General features: G+C 35.4%; 1 long non-coding RNA gene across 1 annotated transcript; it reads left to right on the top strand.

The window, feature by feature from the left end:
- The first annotated feature begins 6,202 nt into the window (after window positions 1-6,202).
- Window positions 6,203-8,342, top strand: LOC120070134 (uncharacterized). Its single transcript, XR_005479798.2, has 3 exons — window positions 6,203-6,656; window positions 6,771-6,835; window positions 7,830-8,342. It is a non-coding gene; the product is annotated as an uncharacterized LOC120070134 (long non-coding RNA).
- Window positions 8,343-11,225: the final 2,883 nt, after the last annotated feature.

An 11,225-nucleotide genomic window follows, 5' to 3' on the forward strand; every position in this document is an offset into this window, starting at 1 on the left:
GATTTTGGATTTAGTTACAATTTGCTAATTAGAATTTGTTTAAATTTTATCAGTATGTCGAATTCTTCTAGAATACTCACTTTCGAATTAAATAACAGTAAAATCAAATCAACAAACAAATTACTAGCAGTTGATTACACTAAAAGAGTTTTAACAGAGGATTGTCCTCTATCTCCCAACTCATCTAAAATTTTGAATAATATAGATGAGAATGCAGAATTCGAACAACAAGATAAATATGATTTACTTGTTATCGAAGCATGTTTAGTGGAAAACGATAAAATCTAGATAATTGATTCAGGTGCCGCTAATCATGTTTGTACTATCTCACAGGAAACAAGCTCCTTGAGACAGTTAACAGAAGGTGAAACAATCTTTAAGGTAGGGACTGGGGAGGTTGTTTCAGCTAAAGTAGTGAGAGATATGAAGTTATTTATAGGAGATAAGTACATTTATTTGAAAAATGTGTATTACTTTCCTTCTATGAAAAGGAATCTAATATCTATCTCTTGTTTGCTAGAACAAAATTATAATGTTTATTTCGAAAATGATGAAGTGTTCATCAATACAAGAAATAAATAAATTTTCTCTGCAAAATTAGAAAATAACTTGTATATGTTAAAACCAACTGAGGTTAAAGCCCTATTGAACATAGAGATGTTTAAAACTGGTAAGACTTATAAGAAAAGGAAAATTTCTCCAAATGTCTATCTTTGGCATTTAAGATTGGGTCACATAAATCTCAACGGGATTGAGAGATTGGTTATGAGCGGTCCTCTTAATAAGTTAGAAGACAGTTTATTACCACCTTGTGAATCCTATCTTGAGGGTAAAATGACAAAAAGATCATTTTCTGGAAAAGGACTTAGAGCCAAAGAACCCTTAGAGCTGATACACTTATATCTTTGTGGCTTCTAAATGTTAGAGCGAGAGGAGGGTATGAATATTTCATTAGCTTTATAGATGATTATTCTAGGTATGGGCATATTTACCTAATGCACTGAAAGTCTAAAAAATTTGAAAAGTTCAAAGAGTATAAGGCTGAGGTTGAAAACCAATTAGGTAAAAAGATAAAAACGCTTCGATCGGATCAAGGTGGTGAGTATATGTACTTAGAATTCTAGAACTATTTGATAGCATATGGAATCCAGTCTCAACTTACAGCCCCTGGCACACCTCAGCAAAATGGTGTGGTAAAAAGGAGAAACAAAACCTTGTTGGACATGGTTCGTTCCATGATGAGTTACGCTCAGTTACCAAATTTTTTTTGGGGACACGCAGTTAGAACTGCAGTGTATATTTTGAACATGGTTCCCTCGAAAAATGTTTCTGAAATGCCTTACGAGCTTTGGAGAGGACATAAAGGAAATTTACGTCACTTTCGAATTTAGGGTTGCCTAGCACATGTGTTGGTGCAGAATCCTAAAAAGTTGGAACGTCATTCAAAAGTATGCCTATTTGTAGGCTACCCAAAAGAAACAAAAGGTGGTTTCTTTTATGATCCTCAGGAAGATAAGGTATTTGTATCGACAAATGCAACCTTCCTAGAGGAAGATTATATGAAGAACCATCAATCTTGCAGTAAGCTAGTAATAGAAGAAAAGTTGTTGATAGAGCAGATCCATCAACAAGAGTTGTTGATGAAACTGGTACTTCACATCCTTCTCAAGAGTTGAGCATGCCTCGTCGTAGTGGGAAGGTTGTGCAACAGCTTGACCAGTACATGGGTTTAATTGAAGCTCAAGTCCTCATACCAGATGATGGTTTAGAGGATTAATTGTCTTTCAACCAAGCAATGAATGATGTGGATAAAGACCAATGGATTAAAGCCATGGACCTTGAAATGGAATCTATATTTTTCAATTCTGCTTGGGATCTTGTAAATCAACCTGAAGGGGTAAAATCTATCGGTTACAAATGGATCTACAAGAGAAAATGAGACCAAGCTGTTAAGGTACAGACCTACAAAGCAAGACTTGTGGCAAAAAGGTTTACCCAAAGAGAGGGATAGACTATGAAGAAACTCTCTCTCCGGTTGCCATGATAAAGTCAATTAGAATAATTTTGTCCATAGCTACATTTTATTATTATAAAATATGGCAAATAGATGTCAAGATAGCTTTTCTGAATGGCAATCTTGAAGAGAGTATCTATATGTCTCAACTAGAAGGGTTTATATAGCAAGATCAAGAGAAAAAGGTTTACAAACTTAATCGATCCATTTATGGGTTGAAACAAGCTTCTAGATCTTAGAATATGAAATTTGACACTACGATAAAATCTTATGGCTTTGAATAAAATGTTGACGAACCCTGTGTAACAAGAAAATCGTTAACAAAACTGTTGCTTTTCTGGTGTTGTATGTTGATGATATTCTACTCATTGGGAATGAGGTAGAATTTCTAGCTGACTTTAAGATCTGGATGGCTTTGCAATTCCAAATGAAATATTTGGGAGAAGCACAATATGCTCTTGAATCCAAATAGTTCGGAATCGCAAGAACAGAACATTAGCATTATCTCAAGCATCTTATATAGACAAGATGTTGTCTAGATATAAAATGCAAAATTTCAAGAAAGAAATGTTACCTTTCAGACATGGAATTCACCTGTTTAGGGAACAAAGTCCCAAGACACTTCAAGGGGTTGAGGAGATGACTCGAATTCCATATGCATTAGCAGTAGGGAGTTTAATGTATGTAATGTTGTGTACTCGTTCCGATATATGCTACGCCGTAGGAATATTCAACAAATTTCAGTCCAATCTTGAATATGATCATTGAACTGCTATTAAGAACATTCCCAAGTATCTTCGAAAAACGAGAGATTATATGCTTGTGTATGGTGCTAAGGATCTGATCCTTATTGGATACACTGATTCTGACTTCCAAACTAATATTGATTCGAGAAAATCAACTTCGGGGTCAGTATTCACTCTGAATGGAGGAGCAGTTGTGTGGAGAAGCATCAAACAGAGTTGTATTGCTGACTTCACAATGGAAGTTGAGTATGTAGTTGCAAGTGAAGCAGCAAAAGAAGCGGTATGGCTCAGAAAGTTCTCGAATGATCTGGAAGTAGTTCCTAATATGCACCTGCCTGTCACTCTCTATTGTGACAATAGTGGAGTAATTGCAAATTCAAAGGAACCACGAAGCCATAAAAGAGAAAAACATATCGAGCGGAAGTATCATCTCATAAGGGAGATTGTACACAAAGAAGACATAATTGTCACCCAGATTGCTTCACAAAGGCCCTCTCGGCTAAAGTATTCGAGGGTCACCTAGTAGGACTAGGTCTACGAGTTTTTCATCACTAGGCCAAGTGGGAGAATTTATAGGTATTGTAATGCCCTTGTTTATTGTATTTGTACATTTTATTCTCTCCATGTAAACTCAACATTGTATTTGTATATATTAAACCACTGGAGTTTTAATCTAAGTGGGAGTATTGTTGGGTTTTATGTCTTAAAACTCGCAGTTTGTAAAATGATAAACATTTTCTATAGTCAATAAACTTATTATTGTTTTCATAAATTGTATATATGAAAGTCTAAATCCAATAAACTAAGACCGATGATTATTACATGAGTATTTGAACTTTATGTGGAGACATAAGAGTAGATCAGATTCGAGTAAATAATCAAAATGATCTATAATATATGAATAAGGTTGGGTACCTTATTCTAGTAACACTATTGGATGCGGCCTATTTTGTAGTTGTTATAAAGAGTTGTAAAGTGCTACATACGAAGTGATCCTAATTCGTACATGTTATGACATGAGGAGTGGAAGTGTCCTATATAATGTGTTTGCATAAGATCGGACCAAGAAATAAGTCACTTTTACTTTATAACGCTGTTTACTTTATAAAACTGATTATTTCACTTGGGTTATTTAGATTTGGGGGGGGAGTTTTGAAAGTTAATTAGGGAATGGGGGGGAGGGGGGAGGGGGGACTTTTTTGTCCCCATCTGAATGCGTTTCTTGAAGAGACGCATTCGACAATATTTTATTATTGTTTCCCATACTGATGCGTCTCTTGAAGAGACACATTCGACAATATTTTATTTTTTCCCACACTAAATGCGTTTCTTGAAGAGACACATTCATTAAGAAAAAGAGGATACGTTTCTTGAAGAGACGTATCCCTAAAAAATATAAAATAATAAAATATTTTTGCAATTATTTTTTTTCATTCTTTTAACAATCCGAAACCTAACTCTTTCATTACTTATGTTTTTTCACAGTTAATAATATTTCATTTGTTTAACTCTAAATCATTCTTACCTAAAATCAACTATTTCACAAATCTCGTTTTTTATTTTGATAGTAATATTACTAGTTTTTTAACACTATAAACAATAATGTTATTTTGAGATTAAGAGCTTGCTATGATTGATTTGATATACTCAATATTAATTTTTTATTTCAAATTATTGTTTTTGTTTAAAGTTATTAGAAACTTATGCAAAAATATAGATATTAACTTTCGACTATTGTAAATAATATTCAAGGTTCTTTAGGATGCATTGTAGACTGCAAGTGCATTTTTGTAATTGAATTTCATAAATAAATTTAATCATATGTACAATGTTCTTTATTCACGACTGGAAGAAGATCCTCTATTATGCCAAGATCGATCATGTTGAGTGACGTAGTGTCCATGATCGCCACACCCTCTTACACTTGATGGTTGACTTTCCTCTGCAAAGTGTATACACTCACTACGTTGTCGATATGTCACATAATGGTCATGAATATTTGGATGGACATGTGAAGTTTGTCCTTCTTCCATGCTTAGTGTACTGAGGGTTGTTGGAAAAAAATCAAATGTTGAGGGAGAGGACATTATGGAAGTATGTGTAAAATGATTGAGTGGCGTTGTTAGTTATTCATTCCGAACATTAGGTCGAATAGGAACATCCTCATGTCTTGCTGGATCACCTTGTTCTTCCATTGGAACATCACCATCGAAATATCGCACTCGATATATCAAGGCGAGTCTACGCAAGGCTCTTTGAGCAGATATTGGCAAATTTGGAAGCTCGACCTGAAAAAGAATTGAATAAGGTTAATGACTTTAAAATTTAGTTTGGTGTGCAATTAAGAAATAAAATCAAACAATCATAGTAAACAATAAACTCATACCAACAAGTGATAGGATGCTCCTGCGTTAGTTATGTACCACCTGCTCACAGTGGAATACCATTCAATATACCATCTGCTCACAGTGGAATACCATTCCATTAACAATCAAACTCTGTCGATTTTCCAGATTGTAATTTGAGGATCCAAATATGCAATCTAAACTTGCTCATGTTTGCCCCTTAGATCGTGTGAATGAAGTCGGGCATCTGTGTTGCAAGGTTGAGGAATTTGTTGCAACATCCCAAATTGGCGCATCACACGATCTGGGTGATGCCACTCCACAACGAAGAAACATCTGAGTGGACCTCTGGATGTCCATATCTCATTTCCATCGAGACAGTATGGTGGCAATAGTTAGATAAGATGATTATATGGCTCCTAAATAATCTACATGCATAGGTGTCAAAAAATGAATTAACCAGAAGATTGAAACATTATGAATATATGATATATGAATGAATAAAATATTGTCTGGTTAGGCATATGTGTATCGAGTATGTGCCTATACAGTACTAGAACATACGTAGGTGCTCTAATTACAAAATAGTTATCATTCCATCTACAACAATCAGAAGTTGAATTTTAGCTATTAGTATTTCATAATAAACACAACAATAATGAGGTAAATGTAAGCTCTCTCTTCTTCTACTCTTTCTTAGAATATTAGGAAGCATATAATTGAGACTGAACTTGGGGACTCGAGATAAAATTTGATGTGGATCTCTTGTTAAGATTTATAATTAAAAAGTGGATCACTTGTTAAGATTTATAATTAAAAATAAAAATATTTGGATTGACGTTTGTTTCACTTAGGAAGAGGAAATAAGGATTTGAGGAATAATTTGAGGGTAACGAACCTAGTTAAGCATGTAAAGTAAATTTGATGATGAACTTGGCATGCTCGGGACAGGTCAAAGTCAATTGTAAAAGTCAACGATCAATTAGTCAAACTCAACAATTTGAAAAGTGGTGAAATTTTTGTAATTTTTGAGTTTTAAAGATAAATTTGGCTTGTTTAAGACTTATTGGACATAAATGTACTGAAAATTAAAGGAAATTAAGGGAAAATTATGAGAACTGAGAGGAAGAGGAAAAAAAAAAGAGAATTTGAGAGATTTTGGAAAAATTGAGGTGCTTTCTATTGAAATTTCTCATTGGATGGCTTTGAGGTTAAGAATTAATCATCTGGGAACGTGTTAAACCAGAAATTGAAGCTGGAAAACAAAGAGAAAAAAGGAATTTCGATTTTTTTTTTCAGTTTTGCCGACCGAAGAAGAGGAAAAAGTTGTTTTCGAATTAAGGCTGTTCTTGAAAATTGGGCAAAATGAAATAAAATTAAAGAGGAAGTAAGGAAGAAGCACGTAGGATGCTTGATTTGAAGAAATTTGGCCGAAGAAGAAAGGAAAATGAAGAAAAACAGTGGCGCTAGAGTTATCGCGAAAGCAGAGGATACTCGGGTTTTTAGAAAATTCGTGGAGTTAGAGGCTAATTCGAAGCTCAAAATTTAAAGGTAAGTTACTTACAAGGTCACTCAAGAGTTCTATGCTCTTTAATTTAATCTTTATTGGCTGTAAGTTCTGATTTTGAGTTCTGAAAATTCTGTTTTTTCACGCCGGAAAAACAGGGGTACCGTGGAGAGTTTGGTCGATTCCGGGCGTTCTAGGACAATTCGAACGTCCAAACTTTGAGGTAAGTTAACTAAGAGCATGGGTAAAAGGTTTTTGTAGGCTAATTAAGCTTTAAATGGCCGAAAAATGATGAATTTAAATCTGAAACGCTCACCGAAAAAACAGAAGCCAAATCTGGAAATTTCTGGGCTGGAAGTTGAAGAAAGAGTTGACTTTCCATTTTGATTTCTGTCTGTCATCTATTGTCCGTCATTAAAAACTGGAAAATCAATTTGAAGTTAATTAAGGTGTTCTCAAGCATAATTAGGGATCCAATTGGTATTGTTATGATACCTTAAACCTGAAATTAGAAGAAATTGGGATGCTAAGTCAACTTTGAAGTTGATTAAGGGGTTAATTTGAAGTAAACACTAATTAGGGTTAATGAGAAAAATTAAGGAAAATTGGAATAGAATTAGTTTTTTATTAAAGATTAAGTTTAAGGTCTTGAGTTAATTTTAGAGAAATTGACTGAAAAAAAAATTACAAATCAAACTCTATCTTGGATCAAATTAGGGTTTTGGCAAAAGTTTAAGTAAAATTGGTTATACTTGAAGATTAATTTTCAAATAATTGGATTATGGTCATGTGGAGGTTAACTAAAGGATAATCAATATAGTTTTAGGATAAACGGGAGATGGAGAAACCAAAATTATGAGGAGGAACTGATTAATAGTGAGTGGTTTACTTTCGAATGTTTTGATATAGAAACTAATTATATATTATAGTATGTTATGATTGATGAAATATGATGGCATGATTTGTTTTACTTGACTGATATTTCAAAAAATTTTAAACGATGATTTCTAAACTCTTGATGGTTTTATACGATCTTGATTTATCAAAATGTAGTTTGAAACCAGAGTTTACATACTTGTGATTTGTATGGTTTTTATGAAAAACTTCTTGATGATGGTATCAAGGTTGTTGAATGGTAGTGAAAATGGTTTTAAACTACTGACTCTTGTACCCGAGAGATGGTTATTTTCCCATGCTACTTGAATGTGTTTCAACAGCACTGCTCAGGCGATCAGGGGGCTACCGGGGTCAGATATTGCTAGAATATATCCGGAAGTCCAGAGGAACCTGCACCTGTAGCGCCACCCAGGCTATCAAGGGGCTATCATCGGGGTTAGATGTGGTCAGAGTATACCAGGGAGTCCAGAGTAACCTGGGCCTGTGGTGTGTATTTATGCTTAGCCTTGAGGCAGCTCTGCAAGCACATATGACCTTGTGATTTGGTTTACACCGCGGGGAGCATTCTTTGTCCAGAGTAACCCATCGTTGTAAACGAGTATTTGGGTACAGAGTTTGTGTGGTTTTCTGATAATGACTTAATGCTTTATAATGTGCTTATGAGAGTTGATCATGCCACTTTTTTTTACTAGCACGTGTTTGAGATGTTGTTGAATCGTTTATACTTTGCCAATGTTTTACTGAATGATTTGATAAACCTTATTGAGATTTAAAAAGCGATAGCTTATGTTTATACTAAATTACCACTGACTGAGCTTTAGCTCATGCTTCCATGTTTTATGTTTTTCCCCACCCCCAGGTAGCGACAAGTTCCTTGTGCCTACTGAGCTATCAAACACCACTAGTGTTGTTAAACATCTATTGTATTGTTTGTGCATGTATTTGAGAGTATTCCAGAATAACTAAAACTTGTGAGTTACATGTCATGAGAGGTTTTGTTCAAAATAATCCTTACTGTTGGTCTATAAATCCCTTTAAACAGTATTGTCATTTAAACTGAATCAAATTTCTAAACTCTGTCAACGAACATAGATTATTTTTGAAAATGGGTTTGGAAGTCTGAGTTTGATCTTAAGTACAGGATATGTTAAGAGTTGGGACGTTAGATGTCATAGAGAGAAGTGATGTTTAACATCTTCACGCTTCGTTCTAGGTTAGAAGGTAAATCTGGAACAAGGTGTGACAGTAAATATGCTTACCTTACTGCAAGTGGTCTGTCACCTAAGTTATTATCGTATCTATGGAGTCGTCGAGGTACTAGAAGAGGAAATAGATCCCATGCCCAAATTTGTAGCAATAAAAGTGGGTCTGCAATGTCTTTTCCATCTATAACTGCACCCTTGCATAGTTGCCTATACAACCATGCAAGACATCCAGCGCCCCAACTATAACTCCTGACAACATCAAAATCCACCAAGAGTGGAAAATACATCCGGTGCACTCTGCTGTTGGATTTGTTGGGAAATACCAATCCTCCAATCAATGTGAGAATATATGCTCGAGCATATCATTGCAGGTCCTCTTCATCTACATGGTTTGGTAGATGGGCGAAGTTGTTAAATTAATCAACTAACCATGGCAGACTTAGATGACCTCCCTTAAGAACAGTGTCTTCGTGGTTACGCCTAAAAGGAAGGCACAAAGTTGTTCTTAATCATAATTTAGAGACCCGATCAATGGTCTTCCATTAATCGGGAGTCCAAATTGGATGGCTACATCTTGAAGTATAATTGTACACTCTCCATGCAACATATGGAAAGTGTGTGTCTCCTGGCGCCATCGTTTCACTAATGAGGTTATCAGATGCCAGTCTAGTTGTATAAATTTTATACAAGAGACTCCGTAGAATTATGCAGCTCGTAGATAGTTCAATATACGAGGGTCTGGGTTCTCGTGCCTGCGAATAACAGTCTCTCTTTGCCGACAATGCATTCCATCGATATGCTCGTCTTCCCAAACAGTCTCGGATCTATAGTTGCGCTGTAAATACAAAACAGAGTCGTTGTATGGCCTTGCGGTAACATCCCCATCCATTCGATCCCATAAAAACAATATTAAATTTAACTTAAATATTTAGTAAAAATCATTGTGATTACAATCAACAAATACAATGTCAATTAATAAAGAATACATCCTTCATTGTATAAATACAATCAATAAATACAATGACAGTTTATAAAGAATACACCTTTTATTGTATAAATACAATGACAGTTTATAAAGAATACACCCTTCATTGTATAAATACAATCAATAAATACAATCAATAAATACAATCAATTAAATACAATGACATTTAATAAAGAATAAATAAGTAAAAGAAGTTGGAATCAATTAAATACAATGAGAATTAAAAATAAATAACCAAGTCGCATCACGAGCTCGATTGGGATAATTCCGTCTATTATGCCCTTCTTGTCTGCAAATTGTGTACTGTGTCTTGTAACGTTCCCTCCAATCCATCTCATTTTGCATGCGAGAAGTACACAGTGTGCCAACCTTCCTAACTCATGATTCATCTAGATAAATAGTGGGGAAGTTAGGATCAAGCCAACATTTTTTATCGGGGATGGGCTTGAACTGGGGTGAATAACATGCAAGATAAGTGGGAATTTTGTAATAGTCTTCAATGTAGTAAAAGTAGTCTACCCCAATGTCTTACACGTAGCCATAGCGTGAGAACAGGGGATTCCAAAACTCTGCCACTTATTACATATGCATGTTCTTTCACTTAATTTTATTTGGTGTGTGTTTCCACCATTTAGTGTTATTGGGTTGATTAAGGTGGTGACGTCACACAACCCTGTTCGATGGTCAAATATGACCCCCGACGCAGCCCGTGGGGTCCCGGGGCCTGTTTGGGGCACCAAACGAGCTCCGTTTGCAAAACCGTCTGGCACACGCCTCTTTTTCATCGTTCTTTACCCCTGGGTCCGTTTTCGCGCAATTCCATGCCGGGAGGTTCGGGAGCGAAAAGTTGGCCCCTAACGGAATGTTTGGTTACATGTTGTTCCCAACGAGTTATTTTCTTTACCGCATACCTATGAAAAATACGACAATTACTTAGAATGTCAGTATAAAAACGTGGGTAACTAAGATGTGAATAATTTACCTTGTGAAACACTCTCCTGATTCAAGAGCGGTCTCTATTTCTACACGACAAACAGCGAAATAAGCAATAGTTTGATAGAATGTTGCTTGGACTAGTGCAATGATGGGTAGCTTTCTGGCTCCTTTCAGAACAACATTTGTATTTTCACCACATTCGTGGTTAGCTATCCATAATGATGACCACCATCATGTGTCTGTGTCCACTGCTTAGGATCTATGGAAGAAAAATATCGTAAGCAATTAGGGTTTGCTATTTGAAGTTCGGCCATATAGCCATTAAACTTTCGAACTTGAAATTTTGATCCTTCACTATACAAGAAACTCTTCAATAAACTATTTTTATACTTGTCGTTAAAATTACTCGCCACATGTTGCAAGTAGAATCTTTGGTGTAATCCAACCCAATCGTTGTTAGGGTTTCTGACTGCAGATATAATGCCTTTGTGTCTATTTGAAATTAGACACATTCCTTCCCTTCTATGCACCACATAATCCCATAAATTTCTCAAAAACCAAACCCACGAGTTAGCACTTTCCTCCAGTAC

Source organism: Benincasa hispida, unplaced genomic scaffold (genome assembly GCF_027475165.1).
Source record: "Benincasa hispida cultivar pf3 unplaced genomic scaffold, pf3_genome.v1.1 HicScf675, whole genome shotgun sequence".
NCBI lineage: Eukaryota > Viridiplantae > Streptophyta > Magnoliopsida > Cucurbitales > Cucurbitaceae > Benincasa > Benincasa hispida.